We start from the raw sequence: 19272 nt of genomic DNA, 5'->3' as shown, positions 1-19272 counted from the left end.
CTCTACATGTATACCTTCAGGTGACTGTCAAGCCTTCTTGACTTGTTCTTTCAGTTGATGAGCCAGTATGCCAGACCAATAACATGGCTTTCCTTCTCTAGCAAATTGGTCCAATGCAACCACCCATCTCTATGGGAAGGTTTCCATGCTTGCTTGGCCATACAGTCAAAAAGAAAATATGATCAAGTATTGGTCGTCTTCCTCATTAAATTTGTCTTGTAGACCTGGTTGGGTGTCATCCTGAAATGAGCTGGATCCCTTACCTAATCCTTCAGAATTTCTCTGGAGTTAGCACTGCTATTGGGTAAGCTGAATGGAGTCTCCATGATAGTTCCGGGCTTTTACATCTGATACATCTCATCATAATCCAGTTCCTAGATGGTCGCAAGCTTTGTCCCACTGACACTGCTCAAGGTCATCATCTCAGGATTAATGTGAGAGATGATCTAGTGTATCATGCCTGCACATGGGAACACGTGATATCTATATGAAATCTAGTACAAGCTGGACTTGTGAATATTCACGTACACCTGATGGTCTTCGATGTGTTCCCCAAAAGTGCCTGCAAATGTTTCATTGACTTCTTACCACTTCAGTTTGATGTCCTTCTCTAGATACATCTTTGTATATTCATAGATTGGTAGACTAGAGGAAACTTTCTCAACTACTACATTTCCATGAGTGTCCTGAGATCCTATTCTATTGGAAGCCATTGAGACAGATGAACTCCTGAAAGATATGGAGACAAGCAACATGCACGGCAAGAAATATGTTAGCAAAAACAAAGAAAATTATGGGGAATGACACAACACATACTTGGGAAACTGATGAGGAAGATTGTAAAATTTCTTCTGGGGGGATGGGCGATTGGCTTCCAGAACTGTGAAAAAGGAAATTTGGGTTGTTTGGTAGGCAGGACTAGCTACTGGATCTGAGAAATGTGCAATCTAGACTGGCTGATGGCTACTGGGATTGCACAATGTGCAATTCCAGCTGGGAAGGACTACAGGCCCAGGGATTGAATTATGAAATTTCCTGGACTAGTAGTCACTATCCTCCAGAAATATGCAAAATAGTCCTGTACGCCAATGATGGGCAAAAATACACATTTCTAGAGATGAAGCCAGAGCCTTCCTTCCCCAGATTACACAATGCAGCCTCAGTGAGGCCAAGTCCGGGCCAAGGCTGGCCCGACTCGCCAACAAGAAACTCAAAGCAAATAAGATAGTGAATGCATGGCAACAATAATTGGTAGAAGAAGTGATTGACAATGCATGCAAAACATGAATTAAATATTCAGCAAAGATATCAACATGCATGTGGGTGAAGCGGTTCGCCGGTTTGGCAAATGTTCGTACAAAACAGTTTCATGCATGCGACAGCAATGAGATAGAAAGGAAAACTGAAACAGAGCTAGGACAAGCTAGTATACATGTAAATGAAAACAAGCATTCAAATAAATCATGCAAACAAAACTCACACAAGCAAATACACAAAAGGTGACATAAATGATGAAAAAGACAAGTTGAGGCTACTTACCCATGAATAACTGAGATGGATCTATCGAAGAGTTCTGGATGTGCTGTGGGATGTCAGAGCTCCAAGATCTATGTGAAAGAATGAGCTCTAATGTGTCGAATAAATAAGTTTCGGCTCATGACATGCATGCCACAAATCTAGGAAAAAGTGACACTTGGAGGGAAACTTCTAAAACAACTTTGCATGTAATCCCCGGGTTGCTAAAAATAGCTCCCTAAATAATGGGATGCCTTTTCATGTTTCCTTTTTCTATTTTGGGAAGAAAAAGTCATGCATGCATGCAAGTCAAGTTTCTGTGTTCCGGGTGGAACTGGTCAACCAGACTGCTCATGCATGCAACTGCTCAACTGCTTGAGAAAAATGTGCATTTCTGGGTGGGAGTTGGGCTAACTTCCTAGGAGGTTTCACAATTTATGGGTAGAGAAGCTGACTGCTGCCCAGATTTGCACAAATTATGGGTTGAGCAGCCCTACTGGGGAAATTTGTGCAATTTCTACTCAGAGTGTTGGCTAGAATAATTATGCAATTCTGGAGCCCAGCAGTTTGCCAGACAGAATTGTGCAATTATGGAGGGAAGGCTGCTTTCCCTCCAGAAATGCACAATTTTCTTGGGGAAGCTACTTAGCCAGTAGCTGGACCATGTCTAGGTGAACATCCTATGGGGGGAATGCATCAAGATGTGCTCGACAGGCTGCCTTTTTGCATCTAAAACACTGAAGCTTGTGTACTCGACGAAGCAAGACAAAGTGCTGTGAAAGGTTGGTAGGGAGGCTCCAAAACGGGCTAAGGCAAAATTTGGGAGAGTGGTTGTAGCTGCTACAACAATTACTTAACGAAATATTAGTTTGTTAGTAAATTATATATTATAGAGTAATCAAACACATAAAATATATTTTAGAAATGTAAACATAGAAAACACATAAAACAAGAGATACACAGATATAAAAGGTTCACCCAATTTGGGCTACCTCCACGAGAAACAGCCAGTCCTTCTTTTTATATTATCCAACAAACCGAAGAGATACAACCTACAACATATCTGTTGTAATTCCCTCTTCACTCTCAAACAATCTCCTCTCTATTTCTCACTCAGAATACAAATATACATAGAAGCAATACAATTCCATCATATATAGCGACGGGTTTCCTTCTAGGGAATAAAACCTTAAATTAAACATAACTCCTATCATCAGATCTCCACCTAATGAATGGCCTAGATTGAATATGAAACTACAACATTATACAAGGCAATTTTACATCTATTTTTAGTTTCGGGGGCGCTGCCCCGGATCCTCCACTAGGGGGTTTCCTAATGATCACTGCCACCGCTCCTAGACCCCCCTTGCAACACAAATATTACGGGCAGCGTTGCCACCAGATTACAAACTGGGGTCCAATGCCGTGATACCTCTGAATGAAGAAGATAATTAGGCTCCACACCCAACAATCTCCCACTTTGTTTCGGGAATAAGTACCCTAGGGCTTTGGGTTAGAACCCCAATAGAGCAGAAGCAAACTACAACAAGAAACACTCATATAGCTCAAGAAAAATTCTTATATAATCAAACTACGTAAGAGTGACCGTACCCGGATTTCCTTCATTTGAGTAGGCCCCACAGGGTTTAGACCCTCTGCAACTCCCGATGTTCTTCAAACCTGAATATCATTCAATTCGAACATACATAGTAGTATAGAAGTAAAGCATATTGACGAAATTGAATTTATATCATATAAACAAATGATTGATCATGCATCAAAAAAACATTCATATATGAATTAAAATATAATCTGATGCATAAACATAGTTAATTTTAGAAACAAGACAACATTTCTTTCATTGCAGTAAGCTATAAGTAACATGGAGAGAATTCACCTAAGTCTTCTTCTTCCAGCTCCAAGTAGAACTGTCCTTTGGATTCATCCTATCCCAACCTTCAACAATCTTTTTCCATAACCACCACCATGATATGTCAAGCAAGAGGGAGAATATATATAATGAAGTAAATGAGCGTTTCCTGAAGCTTGGGGAAGTGCATGAGGCACAGGGATTCATTAGACTCAGTCAGGGATAATATCAGTATAATAACTCTATCTCTTCTCTCCTAAGGCCTTCCCATAGAGGCGTATTTATACCTCTCCCAATTAGTTTTTTAGTTGGGAAACAGTTGGGCCATGGGCACTAGGAGGTAATCAACAAGTAAAACCCGTGAACTCCACCCATAATTAAGGAAATTTAATTTTTTAAAGTGTCTTACTCCATATAAGCAGGTTGGGTATCGACTTACCTGCGTGTACATGCTTTTATCTCAGGGAAAAGCAGCGTACAAGGACTAAAACACTGTTTTTTATATCTTTGGACCAAGTCTAGAAGGAGGGGTTGCCCTAGGCCATAAAACAAGCATCACAAATACTAAGAGTGGTAAATGGCACTATAACAGATGCCCCCTAATATATGAGGTCAGAAGGTGTACATGATGGCCGAAATGTATTAAGTGCATGGAAAGAATCTTTTCGAGACTAAGAAGGACTTCACCAGAATTCAGCCTGCCAAGCCATCAAAAGTGATAAGAAAGAAACTGTTGTCTGAGGCGGGCATAACCATGCTCAGAAAAAGTAAAGCATGTCCACATATCAAGTATAAGTGGATCCAATATGTATACAAGTATAAATAAACTGAAATTACATAATTTATCATCTGATCGTGATAAAAAAGTACATGTTTGAATATCACACATAAGAAGACGATCAATGATGCTGAAGGATGAAGCTGGCCACTGATGTCAAAAATTGATCCCAATAGTACCAAATGAACATGATGGAATAAAATGATACTACATCGCAACTTGGATGCTAGCATATAAGATGTTGCTATGAAGAACTGCAACATATAAGGTGGATGGTGTTAACTAGCAGCAACAGGAGAAACTAACAAGTGAACCAAAACATGTTGATGCAACTCGAGGTCTTCACTGACCACCCTGGTACATTTCTACACAATAGGAATAAATGATCTGAGGTCGAACACGTGAGAAATAATTTGATTACCAGTCATTGATGTATACCATTAACAAATGCGAGACTACTCACCGATAATGATAATGAGAGTCAAGGTACCCAGTACAATCTAACAAGTGCAAATGAATGAGCTGAAGTCGAACAACTGGAAGAATCTATCAATCAGGGGATAATGATGGTTTCCCACTGTCGATAGCAAAGGAATATACCACTGATGACTGCAAACCCCAAGGTACTTCCAAATGGACTCTAGGTCTTTTTCCCAGAGCAAATGAGTTGTAGTTGATAGGAAAAGATTTGCTAGAAGGAATGAATTAAGGAATCCTTCATCAATCTAGCATGAGTGTAACCCGCAGGCCAATAATGTGGAAGGAATCGAATGAAAAATATGTAGTAACCCAACCGAAGCACGTTTCCAGTGTACACAAGATGTAGCTAGTGCACGATAGAAACCCTCTAAACCAACCAATAATGAAATCTGATACAGAGGCAAGGAATCCACCAATAGGATCAAATGGAAACCAAGGCACTGCATGAATCCCAATGTGTGATAATGAAAGTTGATGTTGAACATAAGGGAAACCACTAAGTCAAATACCCATGATACTAATCGATGCTGAGCATAAGGTGACCTATCAATAATGAAAATAGGGCTAGGGTGTGGCTCTAGGTCTGCCCTCAAAGAAATATGTCGTAGTCAATAAGCACAGGACCCGCCAACAAGAAGTCAATGGAGACCTTCTCAAACCAGCATGAGCAAAGGACCAATATAACTGATGTGATGAAAAATATGACAATGACAACTAGGGATGGCCAACTGAAAAATAGGTCAAGAAACACCACAGAGAGGCCGACTCAGGCTTACTTCCCTTGAACAAAAGCAAAACTCAATGATGACGATATGGCAACATATGATAACTTTGTATAAGTTTGTCATGTAAGAGGCATAAACAAACTCTCCATATTATTGGAAGAGGTAACCAATCAGAGGAGTACTAACTCAATAACAAGGTTAAGGCACACCTAAGTCAAACTAAATCCCACCCAAATGGAGGAGAGACTTTCTTTTGAGTGCTTTGTTCAAGGGTGACACAACTAACTCTAGTTGCCAATGAAATATGGAAATGTTGTCCTGTTCCCACTCTTTTTGGAATATATATTTTTTGTCTTTTTCTTTAAGATGGAAAAAGAATAAAAGAATGTTATAGTACAGTGGAAATAATGAGTGTCAGAGAAACAGATGACACTTTTCCTAGGAGGGGAACATTCCTATGCTCAATGTAGGGAGGCAAAAATGGTCAAGGACACTCAAAGGGATTCTCTTTCCACGGGTAAAAGGATGCGTCAAATTTCAGAAGCTAAGTGATTGCATGGTTGATTTTGCAGAAGACATGGTCAAATAAGTGGCTTAAACACGAGTCCAAGTGAAGCCGACATAAGGCCAAAAGGTGCAAATAGTCAAAATGCAATGTAGCAGTACAACTCAATAGAAAGGAGCCTCTAGGGTATAAGGCCAAAAATTAGCGCGGAAGAAAGGAGAATGTGTCTTCAATGCATCAGTCATGGCGGGACTAAAGACGACTCCCGAGCCTACTCAGTATAGCAGCATGGGCAATCGATGTCAGCGAGGTTCTAACTAAGTTGGCCATGTAAAGGGTGGCTCTACCATCGTATCATGATTTCAAAATCAGTGATTGAAAATGGTTTGCTAACCAAGATACGATGGGGTCGACCCTATGGCTAATGTAGCGCTAAATGGGGGCTAGTATGCAAGATGCAGTGGAAAATGGTTTTCCCTAACCTAAATGCCAGTGAGTGAACGAAACGTGCCATGATGGGTCAGTGATCATGGGATCGAAATAAAATCTCGAAGAAGTCTCCAAAATATTCTGAAAAAACAACACACTCTCGATAATCCAAGCCCATAGGTCAAAAAATCCATTAGACAAAAAATCAATTTTTGAAAAAATATTTTGCAATTTCAAAGTTATATAATGACTTTTGGACTCACAGTTTTTTCATTTCTATTTGGAGAAAAGAGCTATGGAGAAAAGCGAAGCAAGCTTTCCTATGAACAACTGGACCATTCAAATCATTCCAAAGTTACTAGGTAATCCTCAAATCATACTTGTAATGTTTTGTGATAGTTTTTAGAAGATTTCTCAAAGATCTAACCATGGGAAATTATGCCCAAAAATTGAACTTCGTGTACACGCGAGTTGGATGTGATCAACTCGCGTATACGATGACCCTACACGTGACTGTGTGTAAAGGGAACCCGTGTGTATGTGAGTTAAAGTTTAAACATAAAAACTAATGGTTGAAACTCTATTTTTTTGCAGGATGACTATCACTTGGAGGGAAAGAGAGCATACCACTATTGATAATGAGGTAATGAATGACCAAAATGCACTAGACGCTCTGAGAGGTTGTGGCTTATTGAAAATCTTCAAAATGCCAAACATGGAAGCCAGTACGCGCTTGCTCAAACTATTGATCCACTATTGGAGTGCAAAGGATGATGCTTTCATGATAGACTAAATGCCTCTACGGATTGAGGTCGAAGACATCTACTTTATTATTGGTCTCTCTCGAAGAGGGGAGGTCGTGCATTTAACTGGTAGATAAGAAGTAGTCTTTCAGTAGAAGACTATGTCCATATATACTGTCTTGGACATCTAAAGAAGATTGGAAGTCAAATTCCAATCAAACACACGGAAAGCTTATCTTTGAGGATTTTTCTATTTACCATTACAAGGGTAAATGGGTCAACTTCCCTGCATTAGGAATCACGAGTATCTATGAGCGTGGTAGTGGAATGTCTTATCACGGTGTTTAACTGGTGCACACCTCTTCTAAACAACAAGAAGAGCTAATTGACCTCTATACAGAAGGGTCAGACGAAGATTTTTGGATATGGGACTATCTTATGTTCATTTTTATTTGAGAAGGTACCTAGGCTATGTCGCAAAGTATCAGAGTCCATTAGCAACCCTAGAGATCCACAAATGGGTAGATGGGTAGACTTGATGAAATGCCTTGGAGGTGGGGACGTGCCTAGAATGACTTTTGATGATGATTTTTTCACTTGGTGGGACCAACAGATCATCGTAGTCGACAACTACCCATATGTCGGTATGGATTTTCGAGGAGATCCAGAGTTAGTGTTGCCACCAAATGTGGCATGGGGAGACATAGGTAATAATTTTTTAAATTTGTGTGAATTTTTAATATTTTTTAGATTTTTTAATATGAAATGAACTTAGAAAAAATATTTACGACGAGACAAAATACTGACAAAATGACCATGTTATAGATGTGGGTCCAATGAGACCAGATGGACTTCTGAGGCACAGGCATCACGGAAGAGGCACCAAAGAGGCAGCAACTGAGACAGAGAGAGTCCTATATGAAGTTCAGAGAAACTTGGTGAGACTAACTCACCAGGTACTTATGACAGCCATAGAGGATCTACCTGAGGAGATGCATCACCACGTGGTAAGGGTACCACGCGACTGGGTCCATATACTTCATCATGTAGCCAACACAGTGGTTAACTTTTTAGCCTCTCATCCTGAGTCGAGCCGATAGACAAACCTATGTATGACTGGACATGATTATGGGCATGAACCCAAATTTTGATGGCATCTTGTCCCAATTTTGTATATTATTTTTTGAACACTCTATCTATATACAAGCGATTTTATGATATATATTACAGATTCAATTCTTTTGATGATATTTAATTTGATGAATGATTAATGTGCTAATCTAATGATTGATTAGCAATAGAGCCTACTAATGAATTTTTAGATCGTGGAATGTGAAAATATGTGATATAAATAAATGATCATTGCAACACTCTCACTCTCAAAAATTGGCGATATAAATAAGGATCACGAACGTGATAAATGTTATTTAACTACGACACCACCAACTGTGAGTCTAGATAAACTACCAATGAATGAATCCCATAAGAAATTTCTTCAGATAGTAAATTAAGAATGACAGTATATTTGGAAATGTTGTTAGAAGCAGGGCCAATACATACTCCCCTCAACAGCATCAACTGGCCAGATGGATAATAAATCACCCAAGCTGCGGAAGAAAGATTCCGAGTGTGCCGACTAGCACCATTGGCGAATCTGAAGTACATCGAATCATCCGTCAACACTCGGAAAAGCAGATAAAAATATTTCGATATCAAAAAATTCTACACAAATAGGTACAAAAGTACAACATTTTAAAACAAGCAATTGCTCGGCTGAAGCCTAAGAAAAATACTTCTTGAGGTAAAGCCTATTTCAGGGCTCTACTAGCTTGTTCCCTTCAAAATCAATTAATTCATAAGCCCCTTTTCCCAAAACTCACTTGAATATAAAGGGACCATACCACATAGACTTGAATTTTCCTACCCCCAGGACGTCTTTGTCTTGGTCATAGACTAAGACAAGGTTGCCTTTAGAAAAAACCTGAGGACGGATAGCTTTATCATAATGAGTTTTAATCCTCTTCTTGTGGGCTTTGTTTATTATGGCCGCATCTCGACGCTGCTCATCAAGATGTTCCAAATGAACAAGGCATTCTTCGAGACTAGACCTCTCTGGAAGAAGTTCTACAGCTAGCTTAAGGGATGGAATTTCACATTCAATAGGGAAAATAGATTCCCTCCCATAAACTAGTTTGAAAGGAGTAAAACCGATGGTAGTCTTAACCGAGGTTTTATATGCCCAGAGCATTAGGTAAAACACGATGTGCTAATTGGAATCACTTTTATCAATTGTCCTTTGTAGGATAGTCTTAAGGGACTTATTCACAGCTTCGACTTGCCCATTGGCCTAAGGATAATATGGGGATGAATGCTCTTACCGGAAGCCAAACTTGAGAACCAATTCAATCATCAGTTGATTTTGGAAGTGACTTCCATGGTCAATGACAATCTCTCTTGGGATACCAAATCATGAAATAACCTGGTTGAAGAGAAACAAAGCTGTTGTTTCACTATCGTTTTTGTAAGTAGGCATGGCCTCAGCCCACTTCATAAAGTAGCCCACAGCCACAATGATGTACTTGTGATTCGCCGCCAAAGGTGGATTACAAGTAGTACAATCAATGGCCCACTTCGTAGATGGACCGATAGTGATAACAAGAAAAAGCAGAGCTGGATGCGCGCTCATTTTCCGAGTATAAATTTGACAAAGGGGGAGACGTTTGACCGCTTCAATATAGTCTTTGAAAATTGAAGGCCAAAAGTAGCCTGCACGCAAATTTTTCAGGGTTGTTGCAAGCCTTGATAGATGACTGCCACAAGCTCCACTGTGGCAAGCATTAAGCACAGACTCAACTTCTTCCAAAGTTAATCAACCGCTCAACGATTGAGTCAACCCCTCTGCAATATAATGTATCACCAATGATAACATAATTTTTGGCAAGGTGACGTAACTTTTGACATTCATGTTTGGAGAACGTAGGTGGAAACTTAGAAGTATGGAGATATATAATGATATCTCCATACCAGGGATCTTGTGAAGAAATGAGGAATAAATGTTCGTCGGGAAAATTTTCCTCATAAATAATGGCTTCCTCACAAGGTAGCTCTGAAATCAATTCCATAAAAAGTAATGACTTCTTAGATGTGGCTAATGAGAAATCGAGGTTGAACTCTTGCAAAATAACAATCCATTGATTATACTTGCCCCTAATCACTCGCCTACCGAGGATAAAGTGAATGTAATGACGAAGCTGTTGGAAAACATGGACAACTACCAAGGCCAATTTCTCTATGGAAGAATAACGTAGCTTAGGTACTACTAAGCCTCGACTCAAGTAGTAGATTACATGCTCACTGAGAGAATCATCCTCCTGAAACAGAACCATACCAATGGTTGATTCTGTCGCAGCGAGATACAAAAGGAAATCTCTACCATAATCTGGTGGACTCAATAATGGAGCAGAGGTTAATGATTTTTTCAAAGCATCAAAATATGGTTGCACGAAATCGTCCCATAAAAATGGAACTCCTTTCTTACGAAAATGCATAAATCCTTTGGTAATCTAGGTGTAATTTGCTATAAATCTCCTCAAGAAATTTGCCATTCCTTGGAGACTTTGAAGTTGAAGAATTGAAGACAGAGGAGGCAACTGAATTATTGCATCAACCTTGAAAGGATCAACTCGAATCCCTTCAGTCGATATGATGAATCCTAACAGTCGACCAGATGTGACCACGAAAACACACTTATTCGGATTCAACTGGATTTTATAAAAAAGACATCCATTAGAAACTAACCAAAGGTGACTTGGATGATCAATTCTCTTGCGAGAACGGGCAGCTAAGTCATCCAAGTATGCTTCGATAACATGTTTGATGTCGTGGAAAGCATAATACATGGCCTATTGAAAATTAGCTCTAGCATTTTTAAGACCAAAAGGCATATTCTTGTATGAAAACGTGCCCCAGGGACAAATAAAGGTTGTCTTGTGCTGATCCTCTGGACAGATAGTAATTTGATTATAACCAGAGAATCCATCCATGAACGAAAAAATTTGATTACCTGCACATTCATCAACAATTTGATCAATAAAAGGCATGGGGTAATTGTCTTTTGGACAAGCTTTATTTAAATCCCTAAAGTCGATACGTACTCGGATCATTCCTTGATTCTTATCTACCGGGACTGGGTTGGAAACCCACTTAGTTAGAGGAATGAGGTATATCAAACCCGCCTTAAGTAGCTTTTCAACTTCAGCTTTAATGGCTGCCGCTTTTCTAGGATTGACTGGTGGAAGTTTTTGACGAATCGGTTTGGTGTTTTCATATGTCTTGATCTCATGCTGGACTATAGATGGATCAATTCTAGGCATTTCCTCATAAGACCAAACAAACACATCTCGAAACTATTTAAAAAGGCCGATGTAGATTTTAATTTCTTCAGGGGAACAATCGGTTCCGATGAAGACATTTTCAATCACGTTAGGATTCCTAGAGATGTTTACAGGTATAGTTTGTGAGATAACTGACATTTTTCCTTCGGTAGAAAATTGTGCTGGGGCCAAAGGGTTTGAAACTGTACAAACATCACTAGTAGACAGATTGGAGAACCTAGATTCAACTTCATGCAATGGAGGAAGAAAATATGAACGATGATGTAAATCCTCCCATGGTCGATCCACACCCATCATTGCCTCCAAAATTGCTTCTTCAGATGGTAAGACTATATCCAAGCAATCCAGAGCTAAAGTAGAATTGAGGGTCCAAGTCGAAGCCACATCGCCATCTAACTCCTCTTGTGAAAAAGGAGTGGGATGGTTGTCTGCAGAGTTAATGATAGATTGATAGCTAAGTTCTATTGTAGACATGGGAAATGCCATTCCACCAACCCACCATCCATCTAATGTGGTGGTAGATGAAGGTAAGGGCTAAGGGTCCGAAAAATAATGAGTTTGAAAGAACTCTTTTAGAGAAGGTCCCCTTGAAGATGAAATTGCATTAATTATAGTTGTAGGAGTAGGAAGGTCAAATATACCTATTAACAAAGAGTACATCCCAACTCCTAAATTCTCAATAGGTTGATAGGGATTTTCCACCAACAAAACGGTAGAATCCGAAGTTGTGTGGGAGTCACCTGGAGAATAATCCAACTGATCAATTTTAACAATCCTCCCCTCATGAGGAAAAAAAAGGATGTGGAATAATGATGAGACTATGGAATCCATCTCATAAATCCAATTTCTACTTAAGAGGAGGTTATAATCCAAGTTCACATCGAAGATTTCTACCTCAATATTCACTACCTTTCCCCCAATAGATATAGGAAAGGTCGGGATAATCCCATGCGGCCTATGAGAATGTCCATCAAATGCCGTCAAGAGAGTCGGTGAAGGAAGAACTGAAGGTGATCCAATGGCCTTTGAACATGACATAGACATCACACATGTGGAAGCTCCCTCATCTATAACTGTCCGAAAAATATTGGTCTTTCGGTAAGTGGACTTTATCTGGAAATCCATATGGTGAGGAAGTCTCTTTTTGACATTCAACATATCAAAAGTGATCACTAAAGAATTCTTTGGATCTACTGCACCGATTGTCGAAAGAAAAACACTTCTCTGGGCAGGGCACGACTAGAGTACCTCCAATGGAGACATAGCACAAGGACTTTGAGCCAGATCTTCTACAATCAAGTAGTTCTAGGCTGCCCTAGCATTAGGTTTAATAGTCGATTGCTTTGCGGAACCTTTCGGTATTTGAGGTATAGAATCAATACAGGGTCGCTCAATATGAAGTGGGTTTGTGGCTTTAGGAATAGATTTAGCCTTAGATGTTTCCGTTTCACCATAATCATGTGCTCACGTAGCGACGTTGATATGAGAGCTCATTATATAAACATTTTAGGAATTTTCCCCTTCCTGGTTACCTCCTATAGAGGTACCAGCATTTGAATTCTCACCACCAAGTAATTTCTACCCTTGGGGAAAAGGGTTAGTTAGAACACCTTGGGAGCTAGAGGACCCTTGCTGCACTAATAAGTGCTGAGCATCTTGCATCTTAGGGTAGAGGTGAGTCAGATGAGCTTAGATCTAGAAGCATCAGGTAAAATTTTCTGGAGAGTCTCAGACTGAGAATATATCAGTCCCAATTGTTGGGCTCGGAAAATGGCCTGCTCTTCCGAATAAACGCTGGAAAGAGACACATCCTTTGAGATCTCATGTTGTAATGATTTGAGAAACCATTCTAGAAATAACTATGGCGGGATTTTAGCTTTGATAAGCCTTTTTATCCTTCTCCATTCCTGGATGTGATCTGAAATGTGAGTTGCGGTGTCTTGCTCGAAGTTAGCCAAAAGTTCAGTTCCGGCTTCATATCGGTCATGCAACTGAAAATGGTTCAAAAAGATATTAGACAAATCACAGAAAGAAGTATAGGTTCCCCTTGGAAACTCTATATACCATTTGGCTGCATTTCTGGTTAGGGTGCGCTAAAATAACCTCAACCTGATGGAATCATATATCAGGGAGTTAGATGAGCACCATAAGTGAAATGTGGTCACATGGTCTACTGGATCTTCACCACTCTTCCCTTCAAATTTTGGGATATCTGAGGGAATTTTAGTTGGGAATGGAGGCCAAGCTGGATTGCACCAAATCAGATCATTCGTCAATTTAGTTAAGTCTGGAAAGTTTAACGTGGCCAGAAAAGGAAGTCGTGGAGGACCTAGGGAATTCCATCTAGTGCAGGCAGGGTTCCCAAAGGTCTGAAAAGAATGACCTGGGTTTTGAATAACACCAGGTTGCCCAAAGTAACTCGTAGAGCCTACTGAACCAAAAGGTGCTCCTTATTGTCCAACAAAATTTGGAGATTGACCAACTCCTGCCGAAAATCCTCTATAACTTGTGAAGTTACCCCCTAACAAAGTATTGAAAGGAGCTGATAGCCCCTGATAAGGATTCCATGCATTAGAAAAGGGTGGAAAATTATGAGATGAATTAACTGAAGAATACAAAGCATTCCCTTTTTGCGTGAAAAATTGATTTCCAGTTCCTATCCCACTGATTGTAGGGTTTATCCTCTGGAAGGGGTTACTACCTTCACTTGTAAAAGGAAAAGGCATTGACCCTACTATTAGATTGGAATGTGGTATATGACCACTTCGAAATGGGAAACCCTGAAAAGAAGCCAATCCACTCATCATGGATGTAGAGGCGGTCAATGGTATGCACAAGGGAACTGAAGGAATCCCTTGAGACAACATTCCATAAGCGAAAAATCCAAAACTGGATGCAGTAGTCTGAGAACTTCCACTTGTTGATGGAATGGAAGTAGACCCAAATATAGCCATGTTGGGAGTAATAGAAGGGATGGAAATAGTTCCTCCTCCTTATACAGATATGGGAGTCTACATGCTCACAACACTTGTCATAGATGCCATGCTTCCAACAGTGGTAATCGAAGGAATAGATGGATGTAATCCTGATCTGGAAGGCCAATGAGTCAGGGTTCCAACGTACAATAGAATGTCTGGATGATTAGGAGGAAGAGGAGAATTTAGATCCGCAACCAACTCTAAAATCTCTTCAACTTTGATATTATCTTCCAACTGAAAAAGTACTCCAGAAAGAACTGGTTTGTTCCTCTCTAAATCTGTACTAGTGCCATGTTTATCTTGTTAACTAATGCCCCCAATTGGAGGATCAATATCTGATGTGCCTGCTGCCACCAGTTGATAATCACTAGCAGAATCACTCCTACGCCTTCTAGGATAAGGCTTAGAACTCGTAGGTGATAGCCCATGAAGTCTCCTAGATCATTGAGATGGTCGATCAGCCACTTTGAATTATTTAAAATATCTTCTTAAAGACTCAAAAAATTATAAAGCTAGGCTGACTAGGAGCAAGAAACACTCACTAAAAAGTCCCTAAAGATATCAGCAATCAAACAGCTCTCGAGTACTTTTGCTTTGGGTGATTAGGACCAGAATAAAAAATACAAGAAAGTTGATAACAAGGGCATTCCAAAAATAGACTGGGGTAATTATGCCCCAGGCCTACTAGCGAAGTTATCAATGGTAGTTACGCTGACCTCCAAAAAACATCCTTTTTTGGTGCAAGCACGCAAGCTTCACAAGGGTGCCCTCCAGAAGTACTATTGAACGTGATACAATGCCAACCTTAGGTGCCACGGGATTCCTCTCTGTAGCCACCTGTGTGGTCCCTAGGATAGGCAACTATGGTCACCAACTTGTATCAGAAACCGGGTAGAATAGTCGTGAAGTAGGATCCGACAAGTAAGAGAGGGGGTATCTCTCATCCTTATCTTCACTCACCCTTTTACTTTACTCCAAATTATGGATCTTTCCTGGTCTTCCTAACACTATTGGATTTCGCTCATTAATCAAACTTCTATGTTTTGTAATTTAGAGCGGCCTTGGAGAGTTAACTCTCCTCTCGCCTAATCCAAGGCCCTAATAAACCTAAACTTGTTGGTGTATTTTGATGACAATACAAAAGTTCTAGTTTATTTTAATTAATCTCTTGATTTTAATGGCTATTCTTTAATTCAAGGGTATTGATGGAAGTGAAACCAATGGTGTTTGTATGATGCAAAAGAAATCAATGAAAAACTAACTACATGAATGCAATCATTTTTTCTTCGATGAAAGAGATCTCTACATGGGTTCTATGAGACTTCTATAAAGCAAAATATTTTTCTTCTTCTTTTCTTGAAACACACTTCACACACCCAAAAACTAAAAGACTATGAATGCTTTAACAATGCAAACTACCCTAATGCAAGATATAATGGAGATGCAAGATCCTAAATCACTCTAAAAAGCGAAAGCAATTGTTTATAACTATCAATGAGCCAACTTAAGTATTGAAGAGGATACAAATTTTGAACACAAAATTCTCTCCAAACAAGAAGGACAAATTGTAAAAGATTGCAATTCACTTTCAAAAACCAAAAGAAACCAAAATAAAACTTGGCAAAAGAAAACAAAAACAAAGTTTTTTGAGATCTTTTCTTTTTCAAGAAACAACTAAAACAACTTTTTGAAATCACTCAAAATGCTACTAATACTCAAAAGATCGAAAAAAGAGCACAAGGAGTCTTTGCAAGTCACGAACTCAAAAATGAATGAAAACTTGAACAAAAAGACTTCAACTTGTACCAAACAACCCAAATATCATCAACGAGTTTGACAAACTAACCAAGAAGCTAGGAAATATATACTTCCAAATTCATAAAATACTTTCAAAAATCAAGAAAAGCTATGAGGCCACAAAACAAAGGAAAGAAAAGAAACTAGGTGCAAAATCTGAGCTTGACACTGAAACTGAAAACAATCTCGTGTTCTAGAGGACCAGGACAATCAAGAACTTTTGAACAAAGTCTTGTGTGTCAAAACACCAATTACAAACTCTCTCAAAAAGAAAACCTAGGCCAAATATTTTCAATGGGGAAGAGACTTCGAAACAGTAAGCTTGCAGAATAATTAAATTCTTCATATAGAAATTGACCACACAGAGACGAGAAGGACCAGGCAACAAATCTATCTCGGCAGAGAGATTTGAAAAAACAATGCAAAAATTGGCATAAGTGACTGTGTTCAAACACAGAGGTGTGTACACCTGCTTATGCTACAGGAAACTTGTGTATACACTGGTTCACTTCACAAAAACAAGCATGTGTACACTACTGTAAATAGAGTAAAAGGCGTATACAAAGCTTTGCAAGAAAAATAAAAAACAAAGCTATATGTAAGATTAGACTTAAGGTCTGAGACTCTAGTAGACCAAATAAGACTGTAACAACAAGCAAACCAAAGACTAAGCCCTGATTGAAACTGAAAAACCCAAAATATGAATAACAAGATTGTTATCCCCAGTGGAGTCGCCAATTCTGTTTTAGGAATAAGTATCCTAGGGCTTTGGGTTAGAACCCCAACAGAGCAGAAGAAAACTACAACAAGAAACACTCATACAACTCAGACAAAATGCTTATATAATCAAATTATGTAAGAGCGACCATACCCGGGTTTCCTTCGTTCGAGTAGGTCCCCCAGGGTTTAGACCCTCTGCAACTCCCGATGTTCTTCAAACCTAAAAATCATTCAATTCAAACATACATAGTAGTATAGAAGTAAGGCATATTCACGAAATTGACTTTATATCATATAAACAAATGATTGATCATACATCAAAACAACATTCATATATGAATTACAACATAATCTAATGCGTAAACATAGTTAATTTTGGAAACAAGACAACATTTATTTTATTGTAGTAAGCTATAAATAACATGGAGAGAATTCACCTGAGTATTTTTCTTCTCGATCTAAGCGGATCTGTCCTCTGGATTTGTCCTATCCCAGCCTTCAAAAATCTTCTTCCATAACCAACACCATGATATCTCAAGTAAGAGGGAGAATATCTATAATCAAGGAAACAAGGGTTTCCTGAAGCTTGGGGAAGTGCATGAGGCACATGTATTCATTAGACTTAGTCAGGGATAATCTTGGTATAATAACTCTATCTCTTCTCCCTAAGGCCTTACCATAGAGGTGTATTTATACCTCTCCCAATTAGTCTTTTAGTTGGGAAACAGTTGGGCCACGAGCACTAGGAAGTAATCAACAAGTAAAACTCGTGAACTCTGCCCATAATTAAGGAAATTTAATCTTTTAAAGTGTTTTAATACATATACGCGGGTTGGTTATTGACTTACCCACATGTACATGCTTTTATTTGAGGGCAAAGTAGAGTACAAGGAATAAAACAATGTTTTTTATATATTTGGACCAAATCTAGAAGGAGGGGTTGCCCTAGGCCATAAACCAAGCATCACAAATACCAAGACTGGTAACTGGTGCTATAACACACTTGGCTACTGATTATAGTAACTCCACCACTGCTTCATTTGTTAGACAATGACTCCACCTTGGACCTCACTGTTTCTCATCTTCATCATCATACTTGAAGACCAATTAAAACTGAGAAAAAAATTAGTTTCTCCCTAGTTACAATTTTTGTTAACATATTTGCAGGATTCTGTCTAGTGTGTATCTTTTCCAGCTTCAACTGTCCATCTTCCAATACTGACTGTATGAAATGATACTTGAGCTGTGTATGTTTTTTCTTGGAATGAAATGAAGAGTTCTTTACAAGATGTGTGGCACTCTGGCTATCACTTTATAACCTACCCAACTTCTGCTTCTTACCCAATTCATCCAAAAACCTTTGTAACCAAATCATTTCTTTACTATCCTCCGTAGCTCTAACATACTCTGCTTCCATTGTTGAGAGTACAACAACACTTTGCAGTTTTGAAACCCAATTTGTAGTTGTTCCACCTACTGTAAACACATACCTTATTGTGCTCCTTATGTTATCTCTATCACCTACCATATCTGCATCAACATATCCCTGTAGAGCAATGTTTGAACCACAAAATCATAATGCTTGATTTGTGGTACCTCTCAAATACCTGAGAATCCACTTCACTGCCATCTAATATTCTTTTCATTGATTGTCATGTACCTGCTTACAACTCCCACTGCATGTGCAATATCAGGCCTTGTGCAGACCATTGCATACATTAAGCTTCCAACTGCTGATGAATATAGAACTTTAGACATATAAGCCATTTCTTCCTGAGTCTTGGGACACACCTCCTTATATAGATTGAAATTGCTAGCCAAAGGTGTACTAAGGGGTTTTGCATTTTGCATATTAAGTCTTTTCAACACCTTTTCTATGTACGCACTCTGAGATAATTTTAATTTTTTATTCTTCTTGTCTCTAGTTATTCTCGTACCAAGGATTTTTTTTGCAGCACCCAAATCCTTCATTGCAAATGATTTTTCCAATTTTCTTTTAAGCACATTTATTTCCTGCATGTTAGAACCTGCAAGAAGCATGTCATCTACATACAATAACAATATAATATAGCTGCCATCATTTTTCCTTTTGAGATAAACACAATGATTAGAGTGACATATAGTATAACCTTGTTCGGACATAAACCTATCAAATTTTAGATACCACTACCTTGGAGCCTATTTTAAGCCATAAAATCTCTTCTTCAACCTTCACACTAGTTTCTCCTTCCCTTTTACTTCATATCCTTATGATAGCTGCATATATATCTCTTCCTCCAAATCCCCATGGAGAAAGGTTGTTTTTACATCTAACTACTCAAGATGCAAATCTTCAATT

This window comes from Pinus tabuliformis, chromosome 9, assembly GCF_031772625.1.
Source record: "Pinus tabuliformis cultivar Carrire ecotype Pingquan chromosome 9, CPIR1, whole genome shotgun sequence".
Lineage (NCBI taxonomy): Eukaryota > Viridiplantae > Streptophyta > Pinopsida > Pinales > Pinaceae > Pinus > Pinus tabuliformis.
Note: the sequence above shows the minus strand (reverse complement) of the source record.